This window comes from Nycticebus coucang, chromosome 6 (assembly GCF_027406575.1).
Source record: "Nycticebus coucang isolate mNycCou1 chromosome 6, mNycCou1.pri, whole genome shotgun sequence".
In the NCBI taxonomy this organism is placed as follows: domain Eukaryota; kingdom Metazoa; phylum Chordata; class Mammalia; order Primates; family Lorisidae; genus Nycticebus; species Nycticebus coucang.
In genome coordinates, this window is record NC_069785.1 from 12,979,961 (window position 1) to 12,993,730 (window position 13,770).

The 13,770-nt window shown below is 35.6% G+C and overlaps 1 long non-coding RNA gene across 1 annotated transcript in view; it reads right to left on the minus strand.

The window, feature by feature from the left end:
• LOC128589242 (uncharacterized) overlaps nt 1-8,055 on the minus strand; it is a 63,299-nt gene extending 55,244 nt beyond the window's left edge. The window contains exon 1 of the long non-coding RNA XR_008380873.1: nt 7,832-8,055. This is a non-coding gene — a long non-coding RNA (uncharacterized LOC128589242). The remainder of the gene's footprint in view (nt 1-7,831) is intronic.
• Nucleotides 8,056-13,770: the final 5,715 nt, after the last annotated feature.

The window sequence follows — 13,770 nt, forward strand, 5'->3', positions numbered from 1 at the left end:
GAAGCTGGAGGCTCTGTCAGGACTAGGATTCCCACACTGGCTTGATGGTCCTTCATAAAGGATATTTATGCTATCATAAAAACTGGGGGCTTTATGCAATGGTGATATGAAAATTGGGGGAGATTTTTAAGAAGTGAAGTGACATTATGCAGGTGACTTTTACACAGATAACTTTGGCAGATCAACAAAGCATCCGTTGAACTTAGGCTGAACTAGAGACAGAAAAAAACAGAATTAATGATATTTATATTTAAGTAATTAGGTCAGGATTTCTCATCAGGTAAAAATATGTGTCTCCCTGGAAGGATACTTGGGATATCTGCAGCAATATTTTTAATTGTCATAATGGTTTGGAGTGGTGGTACCAGAATAATCCCAGGTATTATAAGGGACCATCTAAGACAACAGAAAATGCTCTGAATCTTATACAAGGTTCATGAGACTGAAAATGTGTTTGTAACTGGCTGACATCCACTCTGCCTGGTACCTCAAAGGTCTTCCTTTGGCCACTGTGCTAACTAGCTGGCAGCTTCACTCTTTATTGGGGTTCCCCCCAGAGCCATGTTCTTGCTCTGCTCCCAAATCAATCCTGCTCTCTGGGATTGCTTTAAAGAAAATGTTCTCATGTAATGACTTTCTTCAGATCTGCTTGGACTGAAAGTGGGGGGAAACTCAAGCTAAGACAAAGAAAAATAGTGTCTGGAGAACTTCAGTACTTTAGAGTGTTCTTTTGTCTGGAACCCATTCCCTCAGATACTTCACCTGGCTCACTTCCTCTCCTTTTTAAAGATTTTGTTCAAATATCACTTTTTCAATATGTATTTCTCTAATTATCCTATTTCTAAGATTGAAATTCACCACCAACAAGCATTTCCTCTCAGTCTTCAACAGTATTGGTTTTCTGGACGGTAGGTGAGTACATTCTATCAGATGACAGTCGGCCTTTAAACACTGTTCTTGGTAGAGAGTCTCAGGCAGGACTGAGCTGCGGGAGTCAATAGGCGGGGGATGACTAAGACTGCACGGGAAGATGACCAAGTCCTGGTGATTTCTAAGATCCCAGAGCCTCAACATCAGGAAGGATTTTAAGTGATAAAAAGTTTAAAAACATACATCAGTAGCTCTTTGGGAAAGAAAAAAACAACACGATAGCATTTTAATGGTAGCTGATATAAACTGATATTACAACCAAAATTTCCACCTGGATTTTGATTCATGCTTCTGTTAAAGATGCATCTTGCTTTAAAGTAGCCTTAGTTACTAAAACAAAACAAAACAAAACAAAAACGCTTCATTTAATTTCTGTCACCCTGGAGTAAATTTAGAGTCGCATTAGCATCAAACTATTTAACTAAAAAATACTAGTTTTTGTTTCTCATAGATAGGATGAATTTTCAACAACTGTTGCTATTAAAGTTATCTTCAATACTTACTCATTTTTAAGAACTCTTCTGAATCATTTTTGAAGATAAGCCTGCTGCGAATAGCCTCCTTCTACAATATCAAAATATAATTCTCTATAGATATTTTTACTTTAGATATGCACATTGAATAAAAGCTGTCTTTTGACTGTACTTCAGAAGATTAAATTCCCCATATAAACGTAAGTACTAAGCCTTAGAAAATAAACTAAATTCCCAGAGTTTACAGTGAATAAACCACAATTTTCAAAGAAAAATATAGGGCAAAATGAATAATACATTAAATCTAATGAAGGGAAGTTAATTTTTATAATAGATGTTGCAAAATAGATAATAAATGTTTGTTATCACTTTTTGTATATCTCTACATACATACAGGTGTATGTATACGTACACACAGGTATACAGAGGTTTCTCTCTGTCACTCTGTGTGTGTGTGTGTGTGTGTGTATATCTAGATACATCAGCAACTCTTTTCCTCTCTATATATGGATATATGGATAAATAGATTTTTTTTTCTCTAGAGAACCCTAATAAAGTCTAATTTTTTAACAATAAGATAAATCATGCTAAAGTTTATAAAACTATTTTAAATATAACCAATTCCAAATTTTGGAAATCTTAATACATCGTGATATTTCAAATTATTTGACTCATTTAACACTACTTGGTAATTTTAAATTTTAAGAGAGTGTGATACTTCTAAAATGATAATATTTTTCAGATAAAACTTACATTGTCTGCTTTCTTGTGTCTGACAACTATCTGAATGGTTTTAGATAAATAACAAGAGAAATAAAACTATTTGAAAATCGACCAATAACAATATATGTTTCAAACATTCACAAGATGGTGGAGGTAGTTAAAAATACATATGTGTGAGCCAGTGCAATTATTTTGTTTTATGAAGAAAATACTAAGAATAACACAAAATTCCTATTTGTTTAATGTTATATATGTATTTAAAAGGCAATAACATCTGAGAAGCCTAGATTTGTTGTTGTTAATGTCCTCTTGCTAGGCACGCAAAATGAATTCAAAAGTATAATTGTCTTAGGTATGGTGAAGTTCTCTAGTCCTGCTGTTTCAGCCTGTTTTCTACCATTCTTCCTTGGAAGCAGGAACTGGTGGATTAAATCACACTCAAGAAACAAAAAAGGATCGTTAGGCTTCACATGGACCTTTTCCCATAATAATACTATTATAGGACAGATGCATTTCCAGATACATCAGCCAACTCTTTCCTCATATTGCATTATTTCCACTTCTTATCACCTCTGATCATCTACTGAAACTTATCCCTGAGAACATATTTCTCCTGGAAAAGATTAAGTAATGCCACTGTCCAATTCCATCCAGGACCCCCTCACTCAACATAGTGATGGCTATTTGCTAAAATTTATGAAATGTTCATAGCTTATTATTTTTAATATTAACTTTCTAGCTTTTCATTAAATTATTTTATGTACATAGCTCTAATGAGAATTTAACTGTTGAGTAAATGTATGTTAATTCCCTTATTCTGAAGCAGTGGATACATTAACTCTGAATTTACCGATCCCTGATCCCCACTCATCCTCTTTATTTTTGTTTAGTTTTACTTCCATAGGTGCACTTCAGTGTTGATTGATTAGATCCAATTTAGTATGAGTGCGTATGGTGTTTGTTCTTCATTCTTTCCATACTTCACTTAGAAGAATGCTACTCAGCCATACCAAAAAAAAAAAAAAAAAAAAAAAAGAAATGGTGATCTGGTATCTTATGTAGCAACCTGGATGGACGTAGGTTTTGTGTTTTCAATAATAATCTCTATCTTTCATTTAAAGTGTCTAGAACATTTGTAATAGCTGAGATTTGAAAGTTAAAAATCTACCAGCTTGCTACTTGTAGTATTTTTCCAATTTATTATTTGTAATCCTTTTTTTTTTCTTTTTGCCTGAGTATTTTTTATGACTTTTTCTTCTCCCTGACTATATGGACTAAGGTATCCAATTATGCCTTAGTAAAACAGGAAAAATTCTTATTTAATCTGTTGAAGAAATTATATTGGCATTAAGATAAGAATATTCAGTAAAAGTTTCCGAACCCCAGAGAGGTTGGGCAGGTAGAATAAATATATGATCTAAAATGCTTTATTTCAGTTTACAAAACCAATTCTACCCACTTTGAGTAGGTTAAAGTGACAGATATTGTTTATATTCCAGAAAAGAGAACATTAAACATAAACATTTAATAATATTCCAGAGACAAATTATACTTCATCAGTCCCCATTCAGTCCAATGCAATTATTATTATTATTATTATTTTGGCTCATTTTGGGTTTGTAGGCTTATAACTGATCTGCTGATTTTGGATTGTGGTACTGGAAATTCTGACTCATTCACCAGAATAGTCTGAAAATTGTGTAAGTGATGCCATCCAAAGCTTCTATGTGGCACATTCCTTTTCTACAGGGATTTCAGACAATTTTGGTTGAATATGAACCTGCAGCCGACTCCAAGTGCTTTCAGGAAAAGCAACAGGACATAACAACAATAACAAAAGCCACACAAACTGTATGTGACGAAATACTTAAACTGCCTATAATTAACTTGTCACTGATAAATTTCAAGAGGCTGATCCAACGAATGTTCAAAAGAAGAATAATGTGAATTATATATAAAAAAATTGGTTGTTTCCATGGCTTGTAAAAGAAAGAGAATAAAATCAATTCAAAAGGTTTTAGACAAAATACCTATAATGATTAGAGAGTGGCTATTACATCTAAATATTAAAATGTTGACAATCTTTAAAGAGAAAAACCCACCTCATCATCTATAACATATAACAATTCACACTACATCCATGGATATATTACACATATGGTTAGAATATACCAAGAGAATTTAAAGGTAAAAGATTCAGAAAGTCTGGAATAGATCCTAAACCTGTGTACATTAGTAAAAATCCATTCATAAGGGATGTGAATACTCATTTGGAAATCACTGGTCTGGAGAAGATGCTCCATTGAAACCAAGGAAATAAACTTGCAACCAAATCAACATTTTATAAAATAACTGAAATTTGACTGATAATACTACTCTGTTGTTGGCTCACATCAAAGACATTTATAAATAGAAACACTGTAGGCAACAAGGGGATGGGCAATTTTCTAGGAAATTCCCATACAATATACAATTTCTGAAATATTAGATTAATAACATTTTAGCCGTATATATTTAGCCTAGGGAAAGCCAAGCAGCCAATCCGATCTGATGATGTCTCTAATGAACCTCATTGGTAGTGTCTATATACAGAAGAGGAAAATTAACAGTACACCAAGGAAACAAGCGGCCATAATTAAGCGAACTTTACTGCTATTTCAACACGTTTTACGGCATTTCAAATTCAAATTTCATAAAGCAAAGCAAATATAATTTCTAAACTTTGTCTTTTATTATTTTCTTTCATGTTCTGGAACAGACACACTTTAGGATGAATCTCAGGGTGTGTACAGGATCATAGTAAAGTTCACAATATTTTCCCCTCTCCTCCCATCTCCTTCCTCCCTCTGGTTTCTCCTTTCTCCCTTTAGCCATCACTTCTGGGAAGTAAAGAACTTGACTTAGTGCCAGGAAAAAAAAAAAGTTAACAATATTACTAAGATTTATCAACACGCCATGCGTTATTCATTACCATACTAAAATTAACAACCCCATAAGCATTTTAAAGTATTCCTGTATTATTTTCCAAAAAAAAGTAAATATCACTATCTGTCATGCTCTTTAAAGTTCTCAACAATTTGAAGTGTGCCAAGGGCTACGGAGACCAAAACAAAGAACATGAAATAAAACAAAACAAAACATACTCCATTAGGAGAAAATGATTGTTATGCCTCTGAATAATGAAAATTATTTCTATCTAGTTATATTGTTCTGACACTTTGCTTCTAAGTATAATAAGTGTCATTTCTTAATTAGAACTTGGATTTTGCAGAGAAAATGGAGAAACAGTTGATAATTGTGTCTGGATCTCCTGTGGCAGCCTCCTGCAGCAAACTCACGGAGCTCATGAGTACCCATAACACAGCTTTCTACACCCACGGGCATCACTTACACTATTCGCAAAGCAGCAGAAATAAATGTTCATTACGAACCCAAAGACAGAGTCTCCCTGTAGCACATAAAAATAAAAATAAAAATTATACAAACTCAGATTATGCTCAGTGACCGATGTTGCTGCACTCTTTTACATTGATCTGAGTATCTGGTAAATTATCAATTATGTTAATTGACAATCAGTCCAACTTTACATGTTACCTAAACTTCTTTAAAATTATCTTCAAGCTGACACACTACAAAATATATTTATTCTTGAAACAGTTTCTCAGAATAATGATTCAGTTAGGTTAAAAACAAAGTTATATATTCATAATCTTACACTTTAAGTAAAAGTAGTGCTAATATATTTAATCAAACTGTACATTTAGAGAAAACATACTCAAGTAGATAAAAAGTATGTATATATGTTATAGTAAATATAGATAAGTCAGAGACAGCATAATTATTTTTATAACACCAAAAATATTAAGCCAATTTCCTTAGGCAAAGATTCATCTAAATTTTGTCAACTTGAATTCTTAAAATATTTTCAAGTTGGTTTTTGTAAGGACAGTTTTAGAATCCAGTTCACTGAGGTCTTAAAAATTCGATTAATTATTTCCTAAAAAAATTAGAAATATTCTGTTCATCTAAGGGCTACTTATCTCTAAATCTATTGTAATGTAGTTCATATGAAATTTTATGATCTAATCTGGCAACACCATCTTCAGGTAGGAAAACATTACACTCAATAAGATTTCACTGAGTTACATATACACAGATATATATGGACACCCATGGACCTTATATCTTTAATTCTGAACCCATCAGTAGGTCAAAAGTAAACACAAATACACAAAACTCACGTGTTCATATCAAGATCTTTCTCTTCCCAGTGGGAACCTATTCTTAATTGATTTGCAATAAAAACAAAAAAACAGAAAAATTTAACAATCCTGATCATCTGTCATATCTCACTCAATAAAGCCAAGGTTGCCACAAGCCATTAATCTTTTTCTAGAGATCACCAAATTGCTGGACCATCGAATAACTTATTAGCTGCAAATAAATGAAAAATAAAACCAAGCAGGGATAGCGCCTGTGGCTCAAAGGAGTAGGGCACTGGCCCCCTATACTGGAGGTGGTGGGTTCAAAACCTGCCCCGGGCAAAAACTGCAAAAAAACACCCAAAACAAAAACCAAAAAGCAGAAGAAACCGGCAACAAAAACCAAACCAGTAGTCAAAAACATTTAAAATTAAATCCCTGCCTTGCTATGGGTGAGCAAGACTCAGATGCACAAGACCAGCAGTTGGACTTCTCTTGGAGTCCTGGTTACCAGAGAAGAGAAGAGAAGAGCAGAAAGACATTGCTACCATGGGTGGAATAAAGAATCTGAAAGTGAAGCTTGATCATGAGTCAGGTATAAAAACTGTGAATGAAAAAAATGGATTGGATGATTCAGAAAATCTTTTTTTTCCAGGCTATTACAAGAGGGAGAAAGTTCATTTCTACAGAAAGATGTTTCAGAGAAGGTAGCCTGGGCTTTTCCAGAAGCAGTCAAACCAGGGAGTCATGAGGAAGGCTGATAATGAGCCTGTCTCATCTAAGTCATGAGAAAAGGGGAATCCCTACAGTCAGCTGTTTCCAAAGATACAGTGCTGGGGATTTCCTCAACTGTCATCACTTTCTAGGAGGGCATGAATCGGACCAAGTTCACTGTTGTCAAGCAGAAGCTTGGGTTCTGCGTCCCTCCTCCCTAGCCAGTAAACTCTCCAGGCAGTGACAAAGATGACCCTAGAATTTCCCTTCCCCTAACTGAATATCCGTCAGTTTTCTTCCTGACATATGTCTGACCGCCTTTTTCATAGAACATTTACTTTAGATAATTTGTAACTGCAAATTCTTTCTCTGGGTCATTTAAAACTTCTTGACAGATTTAGAGTCCAGGGATTTTTTTTTTTTAAATCAGGAACTTGTAAACTAACTCTTTGAAATACAAATGTCACAAGAGTAGCACCCTAGTCTCCCTGTGTGTGTGTGTGGGGGGGGGGGGGTTGGAGCCTAACCCCCATGAGTGCCAAATAACAAACATACATAGATGACTCCTTTAAGGAGAAAAGTATTTTCAAACTTTGAAATAACTCCCATTAACTCTAAATAAATTCAGTAAAGTCACAGATAAAATTCTATTGATCAACCTTCCCCCCAAAATATCCTCCTCCTCCTTTTAACTGGCTTATCCCAGTGGTAAAAATGTCCCCTGCCTTCTCTTCAGCAGGGTTGAATTCAGTCACTCTTACCTTTTACAATTGAAAATGTCTTCCTTACCTGTTTAACTTCGGTGTGATTTTTACGTTGACAGAAATAAGGGAGGCAGTCTTGAGGCTCAAGAAATGCTGTTCTTCATGTCCTGAAATCCAATATCTTGGAAACCAGCCCTTCATATACTTTGCCCTTAAAAACAAATAAATCACACAGATTAGTTTAAATTTTGAAGTGAAAACTGGTGTCAACTGAGAGCAATATTATTGAGTAAGACTGGAGGTCCATTGGGTAGATTCTGTTGATAGCATAAGAAAAATAACTCATAATTGAAAGTAGTCTGAAATGTTTAGGTCTTTTGCTTTGTTTTGTTTTGTTTTTTAAGACGGACTCTTTCTCTGTCCCCCAGTTTAGAGTGCAGTGGATCACAGCTCACTCCTGGGTGCCAACATTCTCTCACGCTAGCCTCCCAAGTAGCTGACACTGCAAGCATGCATCACCCATCTTAGTTAATCTTTAAAAATTGTTTGTAGAGGCAGAGTCTTGCTAAATTGCCCAGGCTGCCATCAAGCTCTTGGCCTAAACCATGTCCCACTTTGACCTTCCAAACTCCTAGGTTAGATACTTGGGCCACCACACTTGGCCTAAATCCTTTTTTGTTCAGATAACTGCTCCATGACAATTTCTCAGTCTGAAATGTTTGCAATTGTCTAAATGATTTTCTTTTGCCAAACTTTTTATATTTCATCACCAAAGGACCTCAAGATCATGTATGGCTAGAAACTCAAAATAATTAGGAAAAAGGAACTAATATTTTGGAACATTAAAGGAACAAAAAGCTGAGATAACATATGGCATACACAGAGATAAATGGCCGGTGGGACAAAGTCAGTTCCCTCAGAATTATTTGCAGGATCCTCCAAAAAGAACAGAGGCACAGCCTGTCAGGGAGATACTCCAGGACTTCAGATAAAAAGATTTATCCAATTCCTATTGGAAGGGGCTTGCACAACATTTTCACAAGTAAAGTTAAAATTAAATTGCATAACTGTACAATTGAGTGGAAAACGTGGAGTAAGGATTTCTTTGGTAAGCAAAGAAGATTTATTCAAATATGGGCTTAAACTATAGAATAGAGAATTGAATGAGAAAAACTCAAATACTAAGAAAATGAAAATGTTACAAACATGCTTTGAACAGAGAGTTGGTAAACATGAAGAAATTTTTTAATTAAAAATTGATTAATAATAATTAGTGGGCCTTCTAAGGCACACAACTTATTATTTTAATCACATAAAATTAAATCCAATTTTTAAATAAATTTAGTCTCTTTTCCCCATTAGGATTCTAAGTTCCTTAACTATGGCATAGATGGACATTTTGGGACTGAAGGCACTATTTTTTCTGTGCGTATGTTTTCATAATCTCCCTCTGTAAACTATGAATTTCTTGGAAATAAGACCAATTATAGCTATTTGTTTATTTCCAATAGTTAACCAAGGGTCTCACTTATAATAGGACTATAATAAATGTTGACAATTTCAGTTGATCACAATGATAGACTAAAAATACACACACATGTTCAACACAGCATTCTTGCTAAAAGTCAGACGTGGCAAAATTAAAGTTCTTATGAGAGAAATAGGTTATTAGTTTCTAGTGCATATATTAAAAGTATATAATATAGGCATTAAAATTAGGTTTATGGAAATTATATAGGAACATGGCTAACTTAAAATATTAGGCAAAGAAATGTAATAAAAATTGCTGGTATGTTATGATTTTCAAAGATTTAAAAACACACATGTATCTATAATCAGGTGGAGAAAACCATGCAACTTTATAATGGCAACATTTTTGGAAACATTTGAGATATATTTTGCATTTTATTCCACTTTCTTTATAGTAAGTAATATACTTAAAAATTTTAATACTTTCCCCCCTTGGACTCACCTTTTCTTCTGTCATAGCAGTTATCACAATGTTTCATGTGGGGTTCAAAACAGGTGCGCCTTATAGGAGTTTAACTTGTGCAATTTTGTGTACAAATGAACAGGAAAAGGAGAAGGGTCTAGAAAAAGGGCAAAGAGGGAGGGTTAGATCAAAAGACCGAGAAGGAGGGATAGCAAGAACAAAGGAGATAATGTTCTTGGAAAAGCATATCTCTGTTGAAAAAGCCATGGGTTTAGGTTGAGAGACACTAATCTCACGCCATCTGGGCGACTTCCATCCCCTAAGCTGTCCTTGGTGAGTGTGTCTCTCTGTGCTGAATAAGAATCTGCTGCTTTTTCACCCATGAGCGTGAATGTAAGACAACTATCTGCTTCACCAAGAATCAAATCAAACAATGGTCACTTCCAGCGCTGGAGGAAAGCATAGCCCCTTCTTACAGGATTTTCAAATGAAAATCCTTTTGCACAGGATTTGTTATAATTTTGGTCTTAAGAGCTGACTCCAGGGCTGCGACTGTGGCTCAGTTGGTAGGGCGCCGGCCCCATATACCGAGGGTGGCAGGTTCAAACCCGGCCCCGGCCAAACTGCAACCAAAACATAGCTGGGCATTGTGGCGGGTGCCTGTAGTCCCAGCTACTCGGGAGGCTGAGGCAAGAGAATCGCGTAAGCCCAGGAGTTGGAGGTTGCTGTGAGCTGTGTGAGGCCACGGCACTCTACCGAGGGCAATAAAGTGAGACTCTGTCTCTACAAAAAAAAAAAAAAAGAGCTGACTCCAGAAAACAACTCCAAGGCAAATGCAGCATCATTCCATGGAACTCTACTGGACAGCAAGCTTTTTAAAGGTAGGGACAAGGCCTTTGTTCTTATTCATGTTTGTGTTCTGAGCTCTTTCAGTTGTTTTTGATAATTCTCTGAGCCCTATTTGACAATATAAGTCTTACTACCAAGGAAGTAAAATCATTATTTCAAAGGAATAAAAGATGAAGAGAACTATATGATTGTATCCTAATAGCAGAGCCCTAAATACGCTCATAAGCAGCGGATTATGGAATTGGAAATAAAGTTGTGAAGTATAAAAACAGCAGGGACATACAGCAAGCTTGTGCTATTCTATCTGTATATTTCTTTTGTTAAAAAAAAAAAAAAAGCCAGGTGAGGTAACTCATCTCCACAATCCTAGCCCTCTGGGAGGTTTAGGTGGTGGATTGCTTGAGCTCAGGAGTTTGCAATCAGTCTAAGCAAGAGCAAGACCCCATCTCTAAAAATAGCCAGGCATTGTGGCGGGTGCCCATAGTCCCAGCCACTGGGGAGGCTGAGGCAAGAGAATCACTGGAGCCCAAGAGTTTGAGGTTGCTGTGAACTGTGACACCACGGCACTCTACCAAGGGTGACAAAGTGAGACTCTTGTCTCAAGATAGATAGATAAATAAATATAAATAAATGAATAAAAAATGTCAATAATAGAAAAATAAGCTGGGCATTGTGGTAGGCACCTGTAGTCCCAGCTACTCAGGAAGCTGAGGCATAAAGATTCCTCAAGGCCAAAGAATTTGAAGTTGCTATGAGCTAGGATGTCACAGCACTCTAGCCAGAGCAACAGAGTGAGACTCTGTCCCCAAATAAACAAAACAAATAAACAAACAAAACAACAACAACAACAACAACAACAAACTACAAAATCTGGCCGAACACTCTGGGAAATGTTCTCTGTGTCCCAAATATGCACATGCACATAGACCTTTAGTTGTCATTTAGGCTTTAGAGTGTGTGGCCTTTCTAAAGAATGAAACAGTTCAGTGAACAACAAATTAGAATTTGTACAGGATACCTGGGGCACAGACAGCCTTTCACGGCCATCTTTATCTGTCTTTTTTTTCAGCAGCCTCCAACAGCTACTATTAGCACTGGGCCTAGACGTCAAGTCATTTACTTTCAGTGCTGCGATTCTTGCCCTTTATTCTGGCTGAATCTATTCACAACCCCACCACATAATTCACCTACAATACTTTCTGATAAAAATCTTTATTTGCCCTCTTTATTCCAATCTATAACCATGTTTCGAATTAGGAAAGACCAATTATTATTATACTCTGCTTTTTCTTTTGAACCAGAAAATACGTGATTTCTTTTTCTTTGGGGAACTACAGTTTGTCTCTATGGTAATAATAAGGGTACAAAACATAAAAGTAAACACTTTAAATATCTGATAGACAAAATACCTAATGTTCTTCTGAGTTTTATTCTTTCAATACTTTGATTGTAAAGTGTATCTATATAGACTAATTGACTAACATGCTTCTAAAGAAAGTCATACAAAATCTGCTTAGTGTTAGATTGCAAAGCAGCAGAAAACGTTTACCTTGTTTATGTTGACAGGTGACATGTGTGGGTGTCTGTACTTCCTTAGTGTTTGCTAAAATTATGATATACTAGGATGGGGTTGTAGCCATCTGCATCTCTAGAAACTAAAGTCTAAAAAACAGCCACTATGTTTATATTAATTGCAAAACAATAAGCTAACAACTTAAGTGGATCCAATCAGAAGACATGGTGCAACATAGTTCACTAAAAAATTAACATTACATAGATTTGACATGTGCCCTTGTAATATGCACCATAAGTGTGGTCCGACCAATTACCCTCCCTCCACCCACAATAATTAAGAAAGTACGGTGAAGACTACATGTTAACCAGTTTGTTGTATTTCAAATTGTATATAAAACCAGCACATTGTACCCCATAAATGCATTAATGTACATAGCTATGATTTAATTAAACAAGTAAAAAAGAAAAGAAAATTTAAAAAATTAACAATACACCTTATGGAATATTTTCAAATTAAATTATCCAGTATATTAAACCTACTTAACATGTACATTATGATGCTGAGATGTAATTATTATTATTATTTTTTTTTGCTGGGGCTGGGTTTGAACCCGCCACCTCCATTGTATGGAGCCGGCACCCTACTCCTTGAGCCACAGACACCTAGTATGTAATTCTTGAATCATTGAAAGGAATATTTCAAATTGTAAAGTAAGTTATCATGGACAGTTGTTGTTTTTCTTTTTCTAAATTAGAAGTACCTAATTTCTACAAAATCATTCAGAGCTTAACGAAACTTACCATTATGTGTCTGTTCACACTTAGCAATGTCTGGAAGTGGAGACAATTGGAAAATGTATAGTTTTTATATACATTTGCATTAATAAAATCCGTGTGTGGAACTAAAATAATTTTAAAGAATAAAGGCATTACTCATGAAAATATAAATGAACATATGTCAACAATTTTATTTTGCATGTTAATTATTGAGGAAACCAGTGAGATGTTTAAAAACACGGTTCAGAGAAGAATATGAAGAGCAGACACTTTCCTAGGCAATCAGGAAGGCAAAATGATTTTGAACTGTTGTTCAAGGGTGTTAATTAATGGTGTCTTGAACCAGAAAGAAATTAATTTGCATTGGTGGAAATAAAGAGCTGTGACAACAAGCTCATAAGGTGTACATCTCAGCTTCACCCCATGATTCCCCTTTTTATGACAAAAAAATACTTTTTGTTAGCACAAAATAACAACTTACACAGAATATGGCAATGAAGGATGGCAAAAAATGCCCTGATTCCCTCAAGGATGACAAACAAGTGAGAACCAACAACGAAACCCGGGTACCAAACCAAACAGTAGGTCGCACAGGAACTCAAGACAAAGGGCGGAATTCAGACCCCACAAGCTGATGGCAGCAAGGCCCAGGGGGCCCCCTTTTAGCATTGCATCTGGTGGAAAGCTGGACTCCCCAGCCCCCAGCCATTAGGCAGAGACTAAAAGGCAGGCAGAAGAATGGGAAATATCGATAGTGGAAAAACGTGAAATATTCAGGTATAATCTGACTGAAAACTGTACACATGAAAAAACTGTAGGTGGACCGATTAGCAGGGAGACATCCTCAGGGATTTTCTGTGGTTCCACATTTGGCTCTTTCGGGTTGATCCTAAGCTAGAAGTAGGAACAAGAAGAAGTTGCCAAGTATTGATCAAGTCGTGGCAATTAGC